The sequence below is a fragment of the Nerophis lumbriciformis genome, linkage group LG28 (genome assembly GCF_033978685.3).
Source record: "Nerophis lumbriciformis linkage group LG28, RoL_Nlum_v2.1, whole genome shotgun sequence".
NCBI classification, from domain to species: Eukaryota; Metazoa; Chordata; class Actinopteri; order Syngnathiformes; family Syngnathidae; genus Nerophis; species Nerophis lumbriciformis.
In genome coordinates this window covers 3,681,460-3,702,619 of record NC_084575.2, presented here as the reverse complement: position 1 = coordinate 3,702,619, position 21,160 = coordinate 3,681,460, and the positions used below count along the sequence as shown (strand labels likewise).

The 21,160-nt window shown below is 40.4% G+C and overlaps 1 protein-coding gene across 1 annotated transcript in view; it reads left to right on the top strand.

Moving 5' to 3' along the window:
* The window catches only part of LOC140680121 (uncharacterized), a 1,112,395-nt gene that overhangs the window by 748,334 nt on the left and 342,901 nt on the right, over window positions 1-21,160 (top strand). The window lies entirely within an intron of this gene.

The window sequence follows — 21,160 nt, the reverse complement described above, 5'->3', positions numbered from 1 at the left end:
TATATGTGGATATTTTTAGGCCATGTCCCGATACACCATATATATGTGGATATGTTTAGGCCATGTCACGATACACCGTATATATGTGGATATGTTTAGGCCATGTCACGATACACCATATATATGTGGATATGTTTAGGCCATGTCACGATACACCGTATATATGTGGATATGTTTAGGCCATGTCACGATACACCATATATATGTGGATATGTTTAGGCCATGTCACGATACACCACATATATGTGGATATGTTTAGGCCATGTCACGATACACCATATATACTGTATGTGGATATGTTTAGGCCATGTCACGATACACCATATATATGTGGATATGTTTAGGCCATGTCATGATACACCATATATATGTGGATATGTTTAGGCCAGGGGTCGGCAACCCGCGGCTCCGGAGCTGCATGCGGCTCTTTGATCACTCTGATGCGGCTCAGCTGCATACTTGCCGACCCTCCCGATTTTCCCGGGAGACATCCGGATTTCAGTGCCTCTCGCAGAAAACTCCCGGGATTAATATTCTCCGATTTTCACCCTTACAATAATAATAAGGGCGTGCCATGATGGTACAGCATTTATAATTTCACCCTTACATTAATAATAGAGGTGTGCCATGATGGTACAGCATTTATAATTTCACCCGTACAATATTAATAAGGGCGTGCCATGATGGTACAGCATTTAGCGCCCTCTACAATCTGTATAAACAGCGTGTGCCAGCCCAGCCTCTTGTTGTATGCATCTTCTACTTGCACACGTAAGTGACAGCAAGCTTAGTCAACAGCCACACAGGTTACACTGACGGTGGCCATTTAAAACAACTTTAACACTCTTACTAATAATGCGCCACACTTTGAACCAAAACCAAACAAGAATGACAAACACATTTCGGGAGAACATCTGTACCTTAACACAACATAAACACAACAGAACAAATATCCAGAATCCCATGCAGCCCTGACTCTTCCGGGCTACATTATACACCCCTGCTACCACCAAACCCCGCCCCCACCCCAACCCCGGGCGGGCTTTGTTAGTGTATAATGTAGCCCGGAAGAGTTAGGGCTGCATGGGATTCTGGGTATTTGTTCTGTTGTGTTTATGATGTGTTATGGTGTAGATGTTCTCCCGAAATGTGTTTGTCATTCTTGTTTGGTGTGGGTTCACAGTGTGGCTATCTATCTATCTATCTATCTATCTATCTATCTATCTATCTATCTATCTATCTATCTATCTATATATATATATATATATATATATATATATATATATACTACCGTTCAAAGGTTTGGGGTCACATTGAAATGTCCTTATTTTTTAAGGAAAAGCACTGTACTTTTCAATGAAGATAACTTTAAACTAGTCTTAACTTTAAAGAAATACACTCTATACATTGCTAGTGTGGTAAATGACTATTCTAGCTGCAAATGTCTGGTTTTTGGTGCAATATCTACATAGGTGTATAGAGGCCCATTTCCAGCAACTATCACTCCAGTGTTCTAATGGTACAATGTGTTTGCTCATTGGCTCAGAAGGCTAATTGATGATTAGAAAACCCTTGTGCAATCATGTTCACACATCTGAAAACAGTTTAGCTCATTACAGACAAAACTGACCTTCCTTTGAGCAGATTGAGTTTCTGGAGCATCACATTTGTGGGGTCAATTAAACGCTCAAAATGGCCAGAAAAAGAGAACTTTCATCTGAAACTCGACAGTCTATTCTTGTTCTTAGAAATGAAGTCTATTCCATGCGAGAAATTGCTAAGAAATTGTAGATTTCCTACAACGGTGTGTACTACTCCCTTCAGAGGACAGCACAAACAGGCTCTAACCAGAGTAGAAAAAGAAGTGGGAGGCCGCGTTGCACAACTGAGCAAGAAGATAAGTACATTAGAGTCTCTAGTTTGAGAAACAGACGCCTCACAGGTCCCCAACTGGCATCTTCATTAAATAGTACCCGCAAAACACTAGTGTCAACATCTACAGTGAAGAGGCGGCTGCGGGATTCTGGGCTTCATGGCAGAGTGGCAAAGAAAAAGCCATATCTGAGACTGGCCAATAAAAGAAAAAGATTAAGATGGGCAAAAGAACACAGACATTGGACAGAGGAAGACTGGAAAAAAGTGTTGTGGACGGATGAATCCAAGTTTGAGGTGTTTGGATCACAAAGAAGAACGTTTGTGAGACGCAGAACAACTGAAAAGATGCTGGAAGAATGCCTGACGCCATCTGTTAAAGGGGAACATTATCACCAGACCTAAGTAAGCGTCAATATATACCTTAATGTTGGAGAAAAAAGACCATATATTTTTTTAACCAATTTCCGAACTCTAAATGGGTGAATTTTGGCGAATTAAACGCTTTTCTATTATTTTCTATCTTTTCTATCCCGTCACATCGGGAAGTAATCCGCCATTTTCTCACTTTCGTCGGTGTGTTGTCGGAGGGTGTAACAACACGAACAGGGACGGATTCAAGTTGCACCAGTGGCCCAAAGATGCGAAAGTGGCAAGAAATTGGATGAAATTTGTTCAAAATACGAGGCTGTGGGGAAAGTCGACGAAATGGTCAGTCGTTTGTTCTGCACACTTTACCGACGAAAGCTATGCTACGACAGAGATGGCAAGAATGTGTGGATATCCTGCGACACTCAAAGCAGATGCATTTCCAACGATAAAGTCAAAGAAATCTGCCGCCAGACCCCCATTGAATCTGCCGGAGTGTGTGAGCTATTCAGGGACAAAGGACCTCGGTAGCACGGCAAGCAATGGCGGCAGTTTGTTCCCGCAGACGAGTGAGCTAAACCCCCTGGATGTCTTGGCTCACACCGTCCCTTATGCCACCGAAGATGATCAAGAGAAGAATATCGACCCTAGCTTCCCTGGCCTGCTGACATCAACTCCAAAACTGGACAGATCAGCTTTCAGGAAAAGAGAGCGGATGAGGGTATGTCTACAGAATATATTAATTGATGAAAATTGGGCTGTCTGCACTCTCAAAGTGCATGTTGTTGCCAAATGTATTTCATATGCTGTAAACCTAGTTCATAGTTGTTAGTTTCCTTTAATGCCAAACAAACACATACCAATCGTTGGTTAGAAGGCGATCGCCGAATTCGTCCTCGCTTTCTCCCGTGTCGCTGGCTGTCGTGTCGTTTTCGTCGGTTTCGCTTGCATACGGTTCAAACCGATATGGCTCAATAGCTTCAGTTTCTTCTTCAATTTCGTTTTCGCTACCTGCCTCCACACTACAACCGTCCGTTTCAATACAAGCGTAATCTGTTGAATCGCTTAAGCCGCTGAAATCCGAGTCTGAATCCGAGCTAATGTCGCTATAGCTTGCTGTTCTATGCGCCATGTTTGTTTGTGTTGGCATCACTATGTGACGTCACAGGAAAATGGACGGGTGTATATAACGATGGTTAAAATCAGGCACTTTGAAGCTTTTTTTAGGGATATTGCGTGATGGGTAAAATTTTGAAAAAAACTTCGAAAAATAAAATTAGCCACTGGGAACTGATTTTTATTGGTTTTAACCCTTCTGAAATTGTGATAATGTTCCCCTTTAAGCATGGTGGAGGTATTGTGATGGTCTGGGGTTGCTTTGGTGCTGGTAAGGTGGGAGATTTGTACAGGGTAAAAGGGATTCTGAATAAGGAAGGCTATCACTCCATTTTGCAACGCTATGCCATACCCAGTGGACAGCGCTTGATTGGAGCCAATTTCATCCTACAACAGGACAATGACCCAAAACACACCTCCAAATCGTGCAATAACTATTTAGAGAAGAAGCAGGCAGCTGGTATTCTATCGGTAATGGAGTGGCCAGCGCAGTCACCAGATCTGAACCCCATTGAGCTGTTGTGGGAGCAGCTTGACCGTATGGTACGCAAGAAGAGCCCATCCAAGCAATCCAACTTGTGGGAGCTGCTTCTAGAAGCGTGGGGTGCAATTTCTCCAGATTACCTCAACAAATTAACAGCTAGAATGCCAAAGGTCTGCAATGCTGTAATTGCTGCAAATGGAGGATTCTTTGACGAAAGCAAAGTTTGATGTAAAAAAAATCTTATTTCAAATACAAATCATTATTTCTAACCTTGTCAATGTCTTGACTCTATTTTCTATTCATTTCACAACGTATGGTGGTGAATAAGTGTGACTTTTCATGGAAAACACAACATTGTTTGGGTGACCTCAAACTTTTGAACGGTAGTATATATATATATATATATATATATATATATATATATATATATATATATATATATATATATATATATATATATACACACATTGTTTTGATTCATTTCAATAACTTGCATACACTTGTTATTACATATGTTGACCAGATGTTGAGATATTTGCTGAGAGTCCATATTGGTTCTCCACCAGCATCCCACTTTTGTTGATAAATAAATCTAATCAGCTATTAAATAGCTTTTCCATGATTTTGGAGAATGGTGGAAGTAATGAAACTGGTGTGTAGTTAGTAAACTAGTGTATGTCTCCATTCTTATAAATTGGTACGACTTTTGCAATTTTCATTTTGTCAGGGAATTTGCCGGTTAGAAATGATACGTTGCTGATATATGTCAGAGGTTCTGAAATGTCTTCTATAACCTTTTTTATGGTTACCATATCTATTCCATGACAGTCGGTTGAGGTCTTGGATTTACAATGTTTTACAATTTTGATTATTTCTTCTTTTGTCACGTTCTTAAGAGACATGGAATTGGGATTTCTGTCTATGAGCTCACTCAAGTCCTCAACTGATCCATCATCTGCATTTGGAAATCTTTGTTCCACATTTTTTCCGATATTAACAAAGTAATCATTAAAACGTTCAACTATTTGGTTCATATTGTCATTTTTTGTATTTCCATGTAGAAAGTACTGGGGGTAATCTTTCTTAGCAGCATTTTAATGATGCTAATTAGGATGCCCCATGTTGCTCTCATGTTGTTTCTGTTCTTCTTTAATAATTGTCTGTAGTATTCCTTCTTACATGTTCCTAGTATACCAATTAGATTATTTTTATATTTATTATACTTATTTCCTGCCTCTATAGATGTCTGTGTTATTAATATTCCATATAATGTCTTTTTTTTGTGACAAGCATTTTTCAGTCCTTTTGTCATCCATGGTTGGTTGTTTTTCTTTTGCTTCTTACTAACTTCTTTCCATGGACAACATAAACATTGATATTATACATGTGGGCCAATAAATATATATATATATATATATATATATATATATATATATATATATATATATATATATATATATATATATATATATATATATATATATATATATATTTGATGTGGCAAGCTACTTTTGCAGTGTAGCTTGTAGTGTAGCATGCTACAATTCTCTGAGGATAGCTTAGCTCCATTTAATTGAGAGTAACTTGTAGCTTAGCTTACTACATTGTCCAGGTAGCTTGCCCATCACTGTCTATTTGGCCTAGCTCACATGTCAATAGTTTGAATACTGCAAACTTCAATACAGTAACACCTCATTTGTTCTGCAGACGTCCAGCGGGTGTCAGCGGGGAGTCATGAAGAGGAGTGGCACACCAGTGTGGGACAGAAGGAGCTACAGGCCCCCTCCCACATTAAAGAGGAGCAGCTTCATGATGAAGATGAAGCTCAGTCCTTACAGCTTCATCACAGTCAAAGTGAGGAGAACAGAGGGGCGGAGCTTGTAAGTCAACACATCACAGAAGCTGATGGAGAGCATTGTGAAGATATCAAGTCAGAACCAGACAGCATCTTTGCTCCACTGTCAGACATGGACCACATGATGTCACACTCTTCTGATCACAGTGACCACATCCAAAAACCTTTGGAGAGTAAAAATGACTCTAAAGGTGATACGAGACATCACACTAACAACAAACACTTTGACTGCTCTGAATGTGGGAAATCATTTAGACACAAGGGTCATTTTACAGAACACATGAGAACACATACTGGAGAGAAACCTTTTACTTGCTCTGTTTGTAAGAAGAGTTTCTACACAAAGCTACACATGACCACACACATGAGAAAACACACTGGAGAGAAACCTTTTACTTGCTCTGTTTGTAAGAAGAGTTTCCCCACAAAGCCACACATGACCACACACATGAGAACACACACTGGAGAGAAACCTTTTACTTGCTCTGTTTGTAAGAAGAGTTTCTCCACAAAACAATGCATGACCAGACACATGAGAACACACACTGGAGAGAAACCTTTTACTTGCTCTGTTTGTAAGAAGAGTTTCTCCAGTATGCACAACATGCCCACACACATGAGAACACACACTGGAGAGAAACCTTTTGCTTGCTCAGCTTGTGCTAAAAGATTCTATGCTAAGAATGACATGATATTACACATGAGAACACATACTGGAGAGAAACCTTTTACTTGCTCTGTTTGTAAGAAGAGATTCTCCATGAAGCGTAGCATGACCACACACATGAGAACACACACAGGTGAGAAACCTTTTGCTTGCTCAGCTTGTGCTAAATGATTCAACGCTAAGAGGAAACTTATATTACACATGAGGACACACACTGGAGAGAAACCTTTTTCTTGCTCTGTTTGTAAGAAGAGTTTCTCCATAAAGCTTGACATGACCAGACACACGAGGACACACACTGGAGAGAAACCTTTTACTTGCCCTGTTTGTAAGAAGAGTTTCTCCAGAAATCTTGAAATGACCACACACATGATATAACACACTAGAGAGAAACCCTTTACTTCCTCTGTTTGTAAGAAGAGTTTCTCCATAAAGAGTAACATGACCAGACACATGAGGACACATACTGGAGAGAAACCTTTTACTTGCTCTGTTTGTAAGAAGAGTTTCTCCAGTAAGCATAACTTGCCCACACACATGAGAACACACACTGGAGAGAAACCGTTTATTTGCACTGTGTGTGATAAAATATTCAGGTTTAGGCAGTAGGTCAGTAAACATAAGTGTGTAACAGTCATGGAAGCTGCAGGGAATTAAAAACAGTTAAAGGCCTACTGAAAGCCACTACTACCGACCACGCAGTCTGATAGTTTATATATCAATGATGAAATCTCAACATTGCAACACATGCCAATACGGCCGGGTTAACTTATAAAGTGCAATTTTAAATTTCCCAGGAAACTTCCGGTTGAAAACGTCTCGGTATGATGACGTTTGCGCGTGACGTCACGCGTTGAAGCGGAAGTATTCGGACACCATTGTATCCCAATACAAACAGCTCTGTTTTCATCGCAAAATTCCACAGTATTCTGGACATCTGTGTTGGTGAATCTTTTGCAATTTGTTCAATTAACAATGGAGACTGCAAAGAAGAAAGCTGTAGGTGGGATTGTGTATTAGCGTCTGGCTACAGCAACACAACCAGGAAGACTTTGACTTGGATAGCAGACGCGCTACCGTGACTACAGCTTTGGCTTCCAAACATTTGATCACTTGCCCGTACGTGCGTGTCGCTATGTGCATGTCACGTACGTAACTTTGGGGAAATATATGTTTCTTGCCGACTCTGATGGCGGCCGGGGTGTCGTCAAAAGCAACAACGCTCTCCGCCGCACCGCTGTCCTCACCTTGATTTCCTCCGTCTCCGGGCCGCCGACCGCATCGATGATTGGGTGAAGTCCTTCGTTGCTCCGTCGATCGCTGGAACGCAGGTGAGCTCCGGTGTTGATGAGCAGATGAGAGCTGGCGTAGGTGGAGAGTTAATGTTTTTAGCATAGCTCTGTCGAGGTCCCATAGCTAAGTTAGCTTCAATGGCGTCGTTAGCAACAGCATTGCTAGGCTTCGTCAGGCGGTACAGCATTAACCGTGTGGTTACAGGTCCAGAGTTTGGTAGTGTTGTTGATATTCTGTCTATCCTTCCAGTCAGGGGCTTATTTCTTTTGTTTCTATCTGCATTTAAGCACGATGCTATCACGTTAGCTCCGTAGCTAAAGTGCTTCACCGATGTATTGTCGTGGAGATAAAAGTCACTGTGAATGTCCATTTCGCGTTCTCGACTCTCATTTTCAAGAGGATATAGTATCCGAGGTGGTTTAAAATACAAATCCGTGATCCACAATAGAAAAAGGAGAGAGTGTGGAATCCAATGAGCCCTTGTACCTAAGTTACGGTCAGAGCGAAAAAAGATGCGTCCTGCACTGCACTCTAATCCTTCACTCTCATGTTCCTCATCCACGAATCTTTCATCCTGGCTCAAATTAATGGGGTAATCGTCGCTTTCTCAGTCCCAATCGCTCTCGCTGCTGGTGTAAACAATGGTGAAATGTGAGGAGACTTTCAACCTGCGACGTCACGCTACTTCCGGTACAGGTAAGGCTTTTTTATCAGCGACCAAAAGTTGCAAACTTTATCATCGATGTTCTTTACTAAATCCTTTCAGCAAAAATATGGCAATATCGCGAAATTATCAAGTATGACACATAGAATTGATCTGCTATCCCCGTTTAAATAAAAAAATAAAAATTTCAGTAGGCCTTTAACAATGTGATTACACAGGTATTTTCAAACAATGTTTTACAAATGCTTTTAAACCGCTGAATAATGTTTTAAACTTTAAACATTAAACCATAAGCTTTGACTTTAAACCTTTTAACTTTAACCATTTGCTATTTTAACTTAAGCTGTAAACTTTTACATGAGCTTTAAAGTGGTCAAACACAGTATGCAATCAATGCTCAAATGTAATGCAGTCATTTAAGTTGAAGGCAAACAAATGAGGATAGTTCAGTAAGCAATTTAACAAGCTTGCAGGTTCAAGTTAAGCATATCAAACAAACATTTCCATGGTCATCAAATGAAGCATAATCACCGACCATTGGTGTGTTTGGAGAAACTTGTTGAGTGGATCTTGCGGTTGTGGCTGCTAGCTGTTCTTCCTTCCATGTAGTTTGTTTGGTGAATGAGTCTGACTGACCTCCTTCCTTTTCACCTGCCTTCAATTTGGCGACCATTTTACCTCGGCATTCTGGGAATTGTAGTTTTCACAGATTTTGACCATGTAGGGCATGGATTACTGCCACTTCTGAGTTTTTTAACTCCACACCTCCCACTTGGCCTCATGGTTTCTAAACCCAATGAGGTCACAGGTCCTTCACTCCTTTGTTCTTCATTGGGAATTAGAATGACAAGGCACCTGACATCTCTAAGAAGGTTAGTGACTGGGATTTTGTGTTTGAGCTTCTTGCCAGTCAACCCAGCCTGCTTGGGTGTTGTCGCCTCCCACTTTGGCTGTTTTGGGTTTGACTTCCTCTTCAGCCACTGCTCGGCAGCTCGACGTGTCCAGGTGATACCTCTGACCAGTCTGGTCAGGCTACTGAATCTTTTTCCATCCACAAGATGTTTAACCCAGCCAGTGGACTTCTTTCTTGGCACAGTGGGTTTTGCCTCTTCAAGAAGATCTTTGCCAACTCGCACCTTTTTCTTTCTCTTTGAAAAGTTCACTGCGGTCAGCATGCACATCTTGTCTTTGTCCACTTGGTAGCCGATGGAAGAATTAAGGGTTTCTCTGGCTTCGTCTCTGGCTCTCGGACATCTGCTTCAGTTACTTTCCTCCCTTTTTGCCTTGACCGGACCCGTGGTTTGAGGAAGAAACCTCCAGCTTTCAAGACCTCTTCAACTTCTGCTGTGATTTGGTCAAGTCTGTTCAGGTCATTGTGGGAAGTCAATAGATCATCCACATAACTGTCCTCTTCAATGACTCTGCGTTCATCCTGCAGGTGAGCAAAGTTCGGCAAGCTTGCTGTCCTCACAAGCACATCTTCTTGGGGTAGCCAGGCTGGCTCAGTTGCTGGAAGTGTGATTTCTTGATATTGGACAGCAGCAGTTCTCATGGAGCGAGTGAAGTGGGTTCTTGACCCATATACTGCAACTTCCACTTCTTCGAGCAAGTCAGGGTGTGCTCCACCAACTGTCTTTCCAAGTGGGCTTTCCCACAAAACAAGGTCACCGATGACTTTTAGTCTTTGGGGTGCGAGTCTTTCCTCCGATGGCTTATGAGAAGTTCGACTTCTTCTGATCTCTTTAACTCTTCGAGCTGGACTTCAGGGAAGACGCTTTTTAACTTTTCAGGTTTAATTGCTTGATGGACTTTAGCAATTTCCTCCAGGCCGAAGCAGACCAGTTGATGTACTCGTTCAGTTCCTTTCGTAGTCTTTACTCTGACCTTCAGGAGGTACCGTTTTGTGTTGACCTTCATGGTCATTCCTCCAACTCCATGTACGGCCAGCGTTATGTCTTCACTTCTCAGGCCCAGTCTTTCGGCGGCTTTGTGAGTTATATAATTTGTGTCGTATGCTAGGTCTATTAGTGTGCCGATTTTCTGACCTGCATTTGCTGTGACCAACATCAGCATCATGATCACAGGCAATTCAGTCAGCCCAGTCTCCTCCAGCAGTTCAGACTGGCCTGCTGATTTGAGTGTCACTGAGGCTCTGTTTGGGAATGCCTTTCTGCACTGCTCTGCCAGTTCTGGGGTACGTCGTGAAAAGAAGGCCTCCTGTTCCTCTGTGAATTTTCCTTTTCCATCTTTTGAACCTTTGCCTCCTTCTCTTCTGGCCTCTGCTGTCGGGCATAGGAAGTAGTGGTGGTCAGGTGCACTGCCTGTCTTTTTGCAGTCTGGGTTTCTGCATAAGAAATAGTCTCTGCAGTAACCATCTGTGTCATGATGTCCCAAACATTTTATGCATGCTCCTAGCTTCTTCGAGGCTGTTTTTTTTCTGGTAGCCTCAAGCTTTTAAACTTCTTGCAGAAGTGAATCTTGTCGGTGTGGCCAATATCACCACAGATACCACAGACTTCATCAACATTTTTCTTTGTGGCTCTGGTAGATGCAAACTTTCTTTCTTGCCTCCTGTCTGCTTTGTCCACAATCTTCAGTTGTTCAAGTCGTTCCAGTATTTCCTCTTGGTTCTTCAGAAACTTCAGGATCATATCAAAATGGTTGTCTGGGGTTACATTGTTGGTGGGCTCAATCATAAACTTCAGCCAGTCTCTCTGTATGAAAGCTGGTAGTTTGCTTTCAATGGACTTGATGACCAGGGGGTTCCTTATGGCTCCTGACTTTCCTAACTCCGTCAGGTCAACCAGGGCCTTCTCCACAGCTTGTATTAGGTCAATGACCCTCCTTGGCTGGTTCCCCTTGACTTGTGGCATTTCGTCCAGCTCTTCCAGGATTTCGACTGTGATTGTTGATTTGTTCCCGTATCTGTTTTCCAGGACTCTGAAAACATCTGTTGCTGTGGAGTAGGTGGACAATCTTAGTTCCTTGGCAATGGATTCACTGATGTTCTCCAACAGCTGGATTTTCTGGGCTTCTGGTGATCCAGTGGGCTCCCCTTGCTTCTGCAGGCTCTCCCAATCCTTCCTCCTTCTGTGGTAGTCCCTTTTACTTCCGTGGAAGATGGGTAGGGAAGTAGGTCTTATTCTCACAATGGGTGGTGTTAGTTGGACAGGTTTGCCGCTTGCACCTTGATCAGCCAGCCTTGTAGAAATGGCAAATTCAGCCTTTCTTAACTTGAGCTTGTGGTGTGCTGCTTTCAGTTGTTTAACTCTGTCATCCATGTCATCTTTCAACAGCTGAGGGATCCATTTCTTCCAAACAGACATGGCATGGATGGTCGTACTCATTGTCTCATTTAGTAGGGTGAGGTGAACGTCATAGCCTTCCATGTTGTTGCTTTCAACTGGAACATTTGCAGCCTTTTGAATGGTGTCCTCTGACTCAGCAATTGCAGCTTTCATCTCAGTTCTTCCGTATCTTCCCCACAGGCTGGTTTGAACAATGTCCTTGATCTTCTCCATCTTAACTTCGGCTTCTTTTATAGTGGTTTGGATTTCATCCTCTTGCTGCTTATCAAGCTCCGCTTCTGGATCATCCTTTCTGAGGTCAGCCTCCAGGCCAACCTTGTTGTCCTCGTTTGCATCCAGCACTGACCTGAATCGGTGGGCAAATTTTGCGAATTCTTCCATTAGTTCAGATTGCAGCATGCTGTCTGCTCCTCTTGAGAATAAGTTGGCAAGTTTGGTGAAGCTGCTCTTGGCAAACGTCCTCTCCTGCTTCAGGATCTTGACTGGCTTCCCCAATACCTCTTCGGCCATCTTTTATTTCCTTTATTCCAGCGTCCACAGATTTTCTGGATCTTGAAGCCCTTAATCTTCAGTCCAGGCTGCTCCGCGGGTTTACAACTGTTAAGTTCCACTCTTCTACTCCAAAAAGGACCCAGGGACAACTCACGATTTCCAATCAATCAACTTTTTATTTTCCAACTTGAAGCATTGTTGGTTTAATTTCAGTTGATCTTCAAAATCATCAGTAGGTTGTAAACCTTTAAACCACAAAAACAGAGATGTTAACAATGTGATTACACAGCTATTTTCAAACAATGTTTTACAAATGTAATGCAGTAATTTAAGTTGAAGGCAGCAGTTTAAACAAACAAATGAGGATAGTTCAGTAAGCAATTTAACAAGCTTGCAGGTTCAAGTTAAGCATATCAAACATTTCCATGGTCATCAAATGAAGCATATTCACCGACCACTGGTGTGTTTGGAGAAACTTGTTGAGTGGATCTTGCGGTTGTGGCTGCTAGCTGTTCTTCCTTCCATGTAGTTTGTTTGGTGAATGAGTCTGACTGACCTCCTTCCTTTTCACCTGCCTTCAATTAGTAATTTGGCGACCATTTTACCTCGGCATTCTGGGAATTGTAGTTTTCACTGATTTTGACCACGTAGGGCATGGATTACTGCCACTTCTGAGTTTTTAACTCCACAGCTACTATGTTATTGTATTTTGTCATTGTTAAAGAGAGGACATCTCATTATTTTCATTTGGGTTTTTTTCACACATTTTTTTCCATTGCATTTTATTGTTATTATCCAATTAAAAGTATGAATTAATAAAATGGTTAACAAAATGTGGACTCTAGTAGATTAGCAGCATTGTTACATCATGGATGTTAACTACTGCAAAACATCAACAAAGAAGAAAAATGCTGAAGTTAGCAACACATCACTGAACTTTAGAGCCATCGTGAGTGGAGTTGCTTGTTTTTATTGCTGCATTTGTACTTATTTCACCTCACATCTTCACTTTTAATCCTAAAGTCTTCTTCACATATATTGTTGTAGGCTTCTAACATTTATGTTTCTGATGTGTGTGTGTAGTCTGTGGAAAGGGTTGTTGTCCCTTGTGGATCCAATTGTTCACTTGCACAGATACATCTTCATCATCATCATCATCAGACGTTACCGGTCCACTACTGGACGAAACCTTAGCATTAATGTTTTAATATAAGTGTGACCTCATTATTCCTTGATAATAAGACTAAAAATACAGCTTTAAGCACCACTTGTAGTACTCCAACTCGCCACAGTGAGAAGTGGGGGCGATCATGAGCTAGCAGATGCATGTTGCTATCATGTTTTATCAGCGAGGAAGACAGCATTTGTGTTTACTTTTTGTCAGATCCAAGTTTTAATGCTCTGCTGAATAAATGAATCATTATGGCTGCCAATATGGAGGATTATTTATATATTTAAGATCAAATACTTCTCTTAACAGCTAGAAAAATGACACCACAAGCTAAAAAAAATGACTGATTGGATAAACTCAATTAAAATGAGGGCAGGATTTCCATCCAACAAATATATGTTGCCCCAACTCAAAATTAGTACATTCTCACAATTCAGCAAAAATGTGTTAATCCAACTAATTTTTAGCAAATAAAGCCAAACTGAAATTATTGCAATAACTAAGCGAAATTGATTTACATTTGTCAGACTAATTTTTAACAAATACAGCTAAAATGAAATTATTTTAGTTACTAAGTGAAATTGATTTATACGTGCCCAACTCAAAATTGATTGGAAATTAAGCAAGCTAAAAATCACCCTAGATCCCATAAAAACACATCAGACAAAACCTGGTTGGTATTTTTAATGTAGAATAATCCTTAATTCAACAATCTTGAATATAACACCACAAGATGTCAAAGTTACTTGCAAACTCAAACCAAAATGTTGCGTTTGAGTGAAAACAAAACATCAAGAAGTCCATTTTACATAAAGATGTCAGATTTGCGTACCAACACAGACCAAGAACTTAGTTTTATATAAACAAAGATGTCAAATTGACTTGATACAAAGCATAGAGAACTCAGTCTTAGTTATAAAACACCAAGAAACAGTTTTACCTTTTCTTAAATAACTTAAAGCAAACTTTACGAGAAATGGTTCTCTAAAATAGTTTAAAGTGGTGTAAAATGAACACTCAGGAAATTGCAAAAACACATTTGAGTCCTGCGCAAGTGTGCTAATGTAGCCATTAGCCTTAATGTACTAGAGTTCCATCCATCCATTTTCTACCGCTTGTCCCTTTTGGGGTTGCGGGAGCCTATCTCAGCTGCATTCAGTAAAGAAAAGAAAAGAAGGCAAATACAAAATTCCCATGCATCAAATTGGCAACAAACAAAAATCCATCCATCCATTTTCTACCGCTTATTCCCTTTGGGGTATAAATAAGAAAAACTTAACATTCACAGACCAGGAATTTGATATTAATGGGATGTTAGCAAATAGCTTTTGAATGTAAGCAAGTAAAAACAAAACATGAGACAGTACTAGCTATTCAATAAATAAAAATCCAAAATCTTGAATGGAACTCAATCCATTTATCCTGAGTTGAGTGATGAAACGGAGGAGAGAAGTGTGGAGGGTCGTCACACTCAGAGATAAAATGTGGAGGTAAAGTTGATCCAGTCTAAACCCTAAAGTCATCTCTCTCCACTCCCCATGACTGCATTTCATATGTTGATTGTGTACTTCAGCACTTCACTCTTCTTCCCTGTAACTTAGTCAATTCTGAGTCCAATTCTCAAGTTGAAAATGTTGTAGGTCATATTGTCTTAAATGGGTGAAAATGAAGGCAAAAACAAAAATAAAGATCCGATGATGAAGTTTGTCAACAAGTGTTCACCTCTCATGCAAACAACTTGATTTCCAGCTGCTGTATCTTTGTGTTCAGCTTGTGCCCATCCAGGTTCATTAGGATCTTCTGGAAAAACTCAAATGTGTACTTGAGGTTGTCTGCAAAGCTTAGATCAAGGGCATAAATGAGGCCAAACATCATTATGACCCTCATGATGACAATGTCCACGTTGCTCAGGACTTTAAAGCCTACGATAACAACTCCAACATCCTCTGGCTGCCTATCGCCATCTCCACACATTATGTACAAACCCTGTTTCCATATGAGTTGGGAAATCGTGTTAGATGTAAATATAAACGGAATACAATGATATGCAAATCCTTTTCAACCCATATTCCATTGAATGCACTACAAAGACAACATATTTGATGTTCAAACTTATAAACTTTATTTTTTTTTGCAAATAATAATTAACTTAGAATTTCATGGCTGCAACACGTGTCAAAGTAGTTGGGAAAGGGCATGTTCACCACTGTGTTACATGGCCTTTCCTTTTAACAACACTCAGTAAACGTTTGGGAACTGAGGAGACACATTTTTGAAGCTTCTCAGGTGGAATTCTTTCCCATTCTTGCTTGATGTACAGCTTAAGTTGTTCAACAGTCCGGGGGTCTCCATTGTGCTATTTTAGGCTTCATAATGCGCCACACATTTTCAATGTCTGGACTACAGGCAGGCCAGTCTAGTACCGCACTCTTTTACTATGAAGCCACGTTGATGTAACACGTGGCTTGGCATTGTCTTGCTGAAATAAGCAGGGGCGTCCATGGTAAAGTTGCTTGGATGGCAACATATGTTGCTCCAAAAGCTGTATGTACCTTTCAGCATTAATGGTGCCTTCACAGATGTGTAAGTTACCCATGTCTTGGGCACTAATACACCCCCATACCATCACACATGCTGCCTTTTACACTTTGCGCCTAGAACAATCCGGATGGTTCTTTTCCTCTTTGGTCCGGAGGACACAACGTCCACAATTTCCAAAAACAATTTGAAATGTGGACTCGTCAGACCACAGAACACTTTTCCACTTTGTATCAGTCCATCTTAGATGAGCTCAGTCCCAGCGAAGCCGACGGCGTTTCTGGGTGTTGTTGATAAACTGTTTTCGCCTTGCATAGGAGATTTTTAACTTGCACTTACAGATGTAGCGACCAACTCTAGTTACTGACAGTGGGTTTCTGAAGTGTTCCTGAGCCCATGTGGTGATATCCTTTACACACTGATGTCGCTTGTTGATGCAGTACAGCCTGAGGGATGGAAGGTCACGGGCTTAGCTGCTTACGTGCAGTGATTTCTCCAGATTCTCTGAACCTTTTGATGATATTACGGACCGTAGATGGTGAAATCCCTAAATTCCTTGCAATAGCTGGTTGAGAAAGGTTTTACTTAAACCGTTCAACAATTTGCTCACGCATTTGTTGACAAAGTGGTGACCCTCGCCCCATCCTTGTTTGTGAATGACTGAGCATTTCATGGAATCTACTTTTATACCCAATCATGGCACCCACCTGTTCCCAATTTGCCTGTTCATTATATATATATATATATATATATGTATATATATATATATATATATATATATATATATATATATATATATATATATATATATATATATATATATATTTAATATAATATTTGAAATTGGCCAGTAAATCAGTTGAGCAAGCAGCCATGAACATAATGCAATTGCTGCAGCATGATCCTTTAGGCAACCACATCCCTATAGAGAAGGACCTGTGGCACAGAAATAGCTGTTTTACTCCACAGGGCCTCCGCCCGTTTGCCACTACCAGCTTAGGAGACTCTGACTCTGTCTTTTCTTGCACTTACCAGTGATTGCAAACAAAAATAAAAATTCAAAGATCCCCATTGTTTATTCAAAAAGTTGTAGTGTGTTGAGCTCCGAGGACCACAATATATGTAAATAAGAATGGGTAAGACTATTTCATGCTACTGTGTAACACAAACTATTAACTTAGCAGATATTCCTTGAAGAAAGTGTGTGGATCTTCATTGAGGTAGATAACAAGGCTTCTCAGGATGCACTCCCTCCTGATGTCAATGTCGTCACACTAAAGCAGGGTGGAAAATCTAAACAGAATGTAGCTAAATATTGGTGCAACAGTGGCACAGGGAGGGGGGCAAGTTGACTAGAGGGTGTAAAGAAAACTAGATAAACGAGCACAGCTTCTGAAGACTAGAGTATAACATCTGTAACACATTTCTGAGCAGGGCACACAACCATAAAGGCCCCAAACCAGCTTGTAGTTGCTTTGCACACCAAAAAAGTGGATGAATGAAAGGGAAACACTAAACTATTTTGCACAAAGCTTAGGCCACTTACTATATATAAATAAATCAATTCAATAAAACAGTTCTACCATTTCTACTTACCAAATCTATGTTTGCCAGAACTTCTTTGATTTGTTGCCCCTTCACTCCTCCTCTGCTTTTGAAGATGTGCATCAGCTTGAGTGAAAAGTGGTCCAGTTGTGACACAAACTTTGACTGCAGTGGCTTTGTAGTTGTCACGACTAGAACTATGGCGTGGTTTGTTCTCCCGAAGTGCAAGTGATTTGGACCAGACATGACGTGAAGGTGAATAGATGATTTATTTTAACACTATATATCAAAAAGGAAGGTACAAAACTAGGCTATTGAAAACAAAACTTGCACATAGGCAGAAACTGTGAACAATTAAACAAAAACACTAACTGTGGCATTAATAAACAAAAAACTTACTTGGCATGGACTATGAAGTGCGCAGAGGTAAGAGTGTGACAGGGGTATGAATCCGGATGTCGCCAGAAAGACAAACTGAAAACAATGAACTTAAATACTACAGACATGATTAGTGAAAACAGGTGCGTGACTCAAAACGTGAAACAGGTGCGTGACGTGACAGGTGAAAACTAATGGTTGCTACGGTGACAAAACAAACAAAAGTGCACAAAAAGTCCAAAAACAAAACCGAACATGACTAAAACAAAACATGATCACACAGTCATGACAGTAGTGATCCACAAGAACTCCTCATTAATCTGAAAAATATTCAATAAAATGTATTTAGAAAAATTTGCCATTTTCTTACAGTTAAATACATAAAAATACAAGTTAACTTACTTCACTCTGCTGGAACAGGGCAGGCCACCACTTTTTGAATCCCTCTATCACGGGCCTCTGTTCAACGACCTCTCGTCGTCTGTGGGAGAAGGTTTTTTCCATTTTTGCTTTTATCACCACTTCATTGTCACACTTTTTTATTTCTGACAACAAAGCCATTCTCTCACTTTCCAAGCTTTCTGTGGTTTGGCCTTTTGGGTGCAGTGGTATGTAGTAAACTTTAGCCTTTGTCGCTTTCTTGAAGTTGGCTGCAGCTTTGCCTTGGCCTTATTCCACTGGGCATCTGGTATGTACTCAACTGGCTCTAAAACAGAAAAGTGAGATGTTTAGTACTGTTTACGTTTATATGCAGTAGCAAGGGGGCCGTCCTTTGCGATAGCTAACCCTAATTGATTAGATTGGCATCGGACAGTGGACAGCTCATCAGTTAGTGACTCTTGAACTTGTAGTTTATGATGCTGAAATACATCCCAAACTAAAACTTTTGTGACAGGCCAAGATGCTGTACTTAAGACCTCATCAATAACTGACTTTAGAATATGAACAATATTTTATAACTTCAATAAAATACAAGCAATTTCCTGTTCAATAGATATTTGCAGGTTCAATTGTTGCATCATCACAACTAAGTGTTTCAAATTCATGATCTGTATCGCAGAGGTGGGACCAAGTCATTGTTTTGCAAGTCACAAGTAAGTCTCAAGTCTTTGCCCTCAAGTCCGAGTCAAGTCCCGAGTCAAGACAGGCAAGCCCCGAGTCAAGTCCAAAGTCAAGACTGGAAAGTCTCAAGTCAAGTCCTAAGTCCTGCATTTTGAGTTTCGAGTCCTTTCAAGTCCTTTTAACCACAGACTAATATATTAACACAGATTGTGTATGCTTTTCAAACGCTGTATTTATTTATTAAAACAAGTGCATTTTAAATTGCAGGAAAGAAAATTGTGCTGACATTGCACTTTATAATAGCACTATTAACCAGTCATTTTAAACATTAACTCATTCCTTTACAGAACAAACACATTGAAAAATAAAGTGCAAATGTACTTATTTGTACAAAAGTGTTAACATTGAAAAAACATGACCTATACGTGAACATAACAAAAAAGTTGTACTTTTTATATGACAGGGCCCTATGCTGCATTGCATTTGCAAAAGACCAAATTAGCCAAGAGTCTGTCAGTCATTTGTGCACGATGGGGGCGTAGTATGATGCCACCATGGCTGAAAACTCGCTCCACTGGAGCACTGGAGGCAGGCACTGCCAAGACTCTCATGGCCACTCGGAACAGTGAAGGAAGAGTCTTCATGTTCAATGCCCAGAACAAAAGGGGGGAGAGAGTTTTTTTGGGTTGGTGCACTACTTGTAAGTGTATCTTGTGTTTTTTATGTTGATTTAATTAAAAAAAATAAAAATAAAAAAAATTCTTGTGCGGCCCGATACCAATCGATCCACGGACCAGTACCGGGCCGCGGCCCGGTGGTTGGGGACCACTGAGGTAAACAACCAACAGTATGTCAGAAAGCTAGCTAAAACGGTACACATATTCATAATATAGTATACATTTTAACTGACCTTTATTTTACTATTTTTGTCTTTTTTTTAGGTGGCTAAAATACGCGGTGCTGCTGACCGCCGTCTAACGTTACGTGTGATATATTGACTAACGTAACCCTGCTTAAAAAAAATCACTGAACAAAAAGTATGAATAAGGTAGTGAACTGCAACAGATTCCCGTGTTTGCAATAACGTTATAACGTTAGCAGTGAGTTTACAGCCTCACTGATTTAACTACACAGCAAATAAAAGTCACGTTACTTAGCCAATAAACGTTATCTTACATTCAAAACTTACCGTTCTTTGTGCAACTTCAAATGCCGGACGAAGTTGGAAGATGTTGCCTCTCCATCAGTAATTTTCGAACCGCATGTGTTGCATACTGCAAACCGTTTTGTGTTGACCACCTCGTAATTTTTATACCCAAACGAAATTATTTTAGGCATCATTTTTTGTTCACTGGCGTGTGGTTTGGACATGTCTTCTTCGTTGGTTGTCCTGCAATTTGATTGGATGAATGCTGTGCGATGAAAACAAAGTAGATCTAATTTGATTGGCTGTTGTACTGACAGCACACCAGCTGACACACGCAACGCTGATAGACAAGTACACAATGAAAAATACGGAGCGCTCCCGAATAACTTTTTCATCTTTGGGTTTTGGGGAAAGTAGCAAGTCATGTCAAGTCATGTCAATTCAAAAGGCTCAAGTCCAAGTGAAGTCACAAGTCATTGATGTTAAAGTCTAAGTCGAGTTGCAAGTCTTTTTACATTTTGTCAAGTCGAGTCTAAAGTCATCAAATTCATGACTCGAGTCTGACTCGAGTCCAAGTCATGTGACTCGAGTCCACACCTCTGCTGTATCGACAGACTCTATTGGCCCAGCTTCAGATTTGTCTGACATTAGCTTTAAAATCTATCAATGAATGTTGGTTGTGTTTCCTGTTTTTGTGTGTGTTAAATGTACTGTATACATTTGTTTTAAATGAGCAAGCTAAAAATATACATGGAACCGTTTCATTACGCCTCAGATGTCGATTTATGTGTTGAAAATAATCTCTTTTTGTCGTTAGGTCTTTGCATGTGGGAGTTTGCTGTTTACCATGAACTTTGTGTGTATGATTTAGTAGCTCACTAAAACTGCATGGGCAATGTGTATATGGACATGGATAACGATAACTGCCCCTTAAATGCCCATGAGTCTGCCTAAAATGCTGCAACAACAAATACCTGCTTGCTAGTTCCAAGCTGCATTCTTTACACTGCCACAATCATAATCCTGAAATAGAGACTAAAGAGAATTAGCATGTATCACATCAAAAGGATGACATTGATAGAGATCACAAAAAACATAACCTATTACTTACAATCACGAGGCTGCCACAAGGAGCTTGGTAACACTTAACATTAGGAGGCTGCCACATGAAGCTTGAAAACAATGATCTCTCTGCAAAA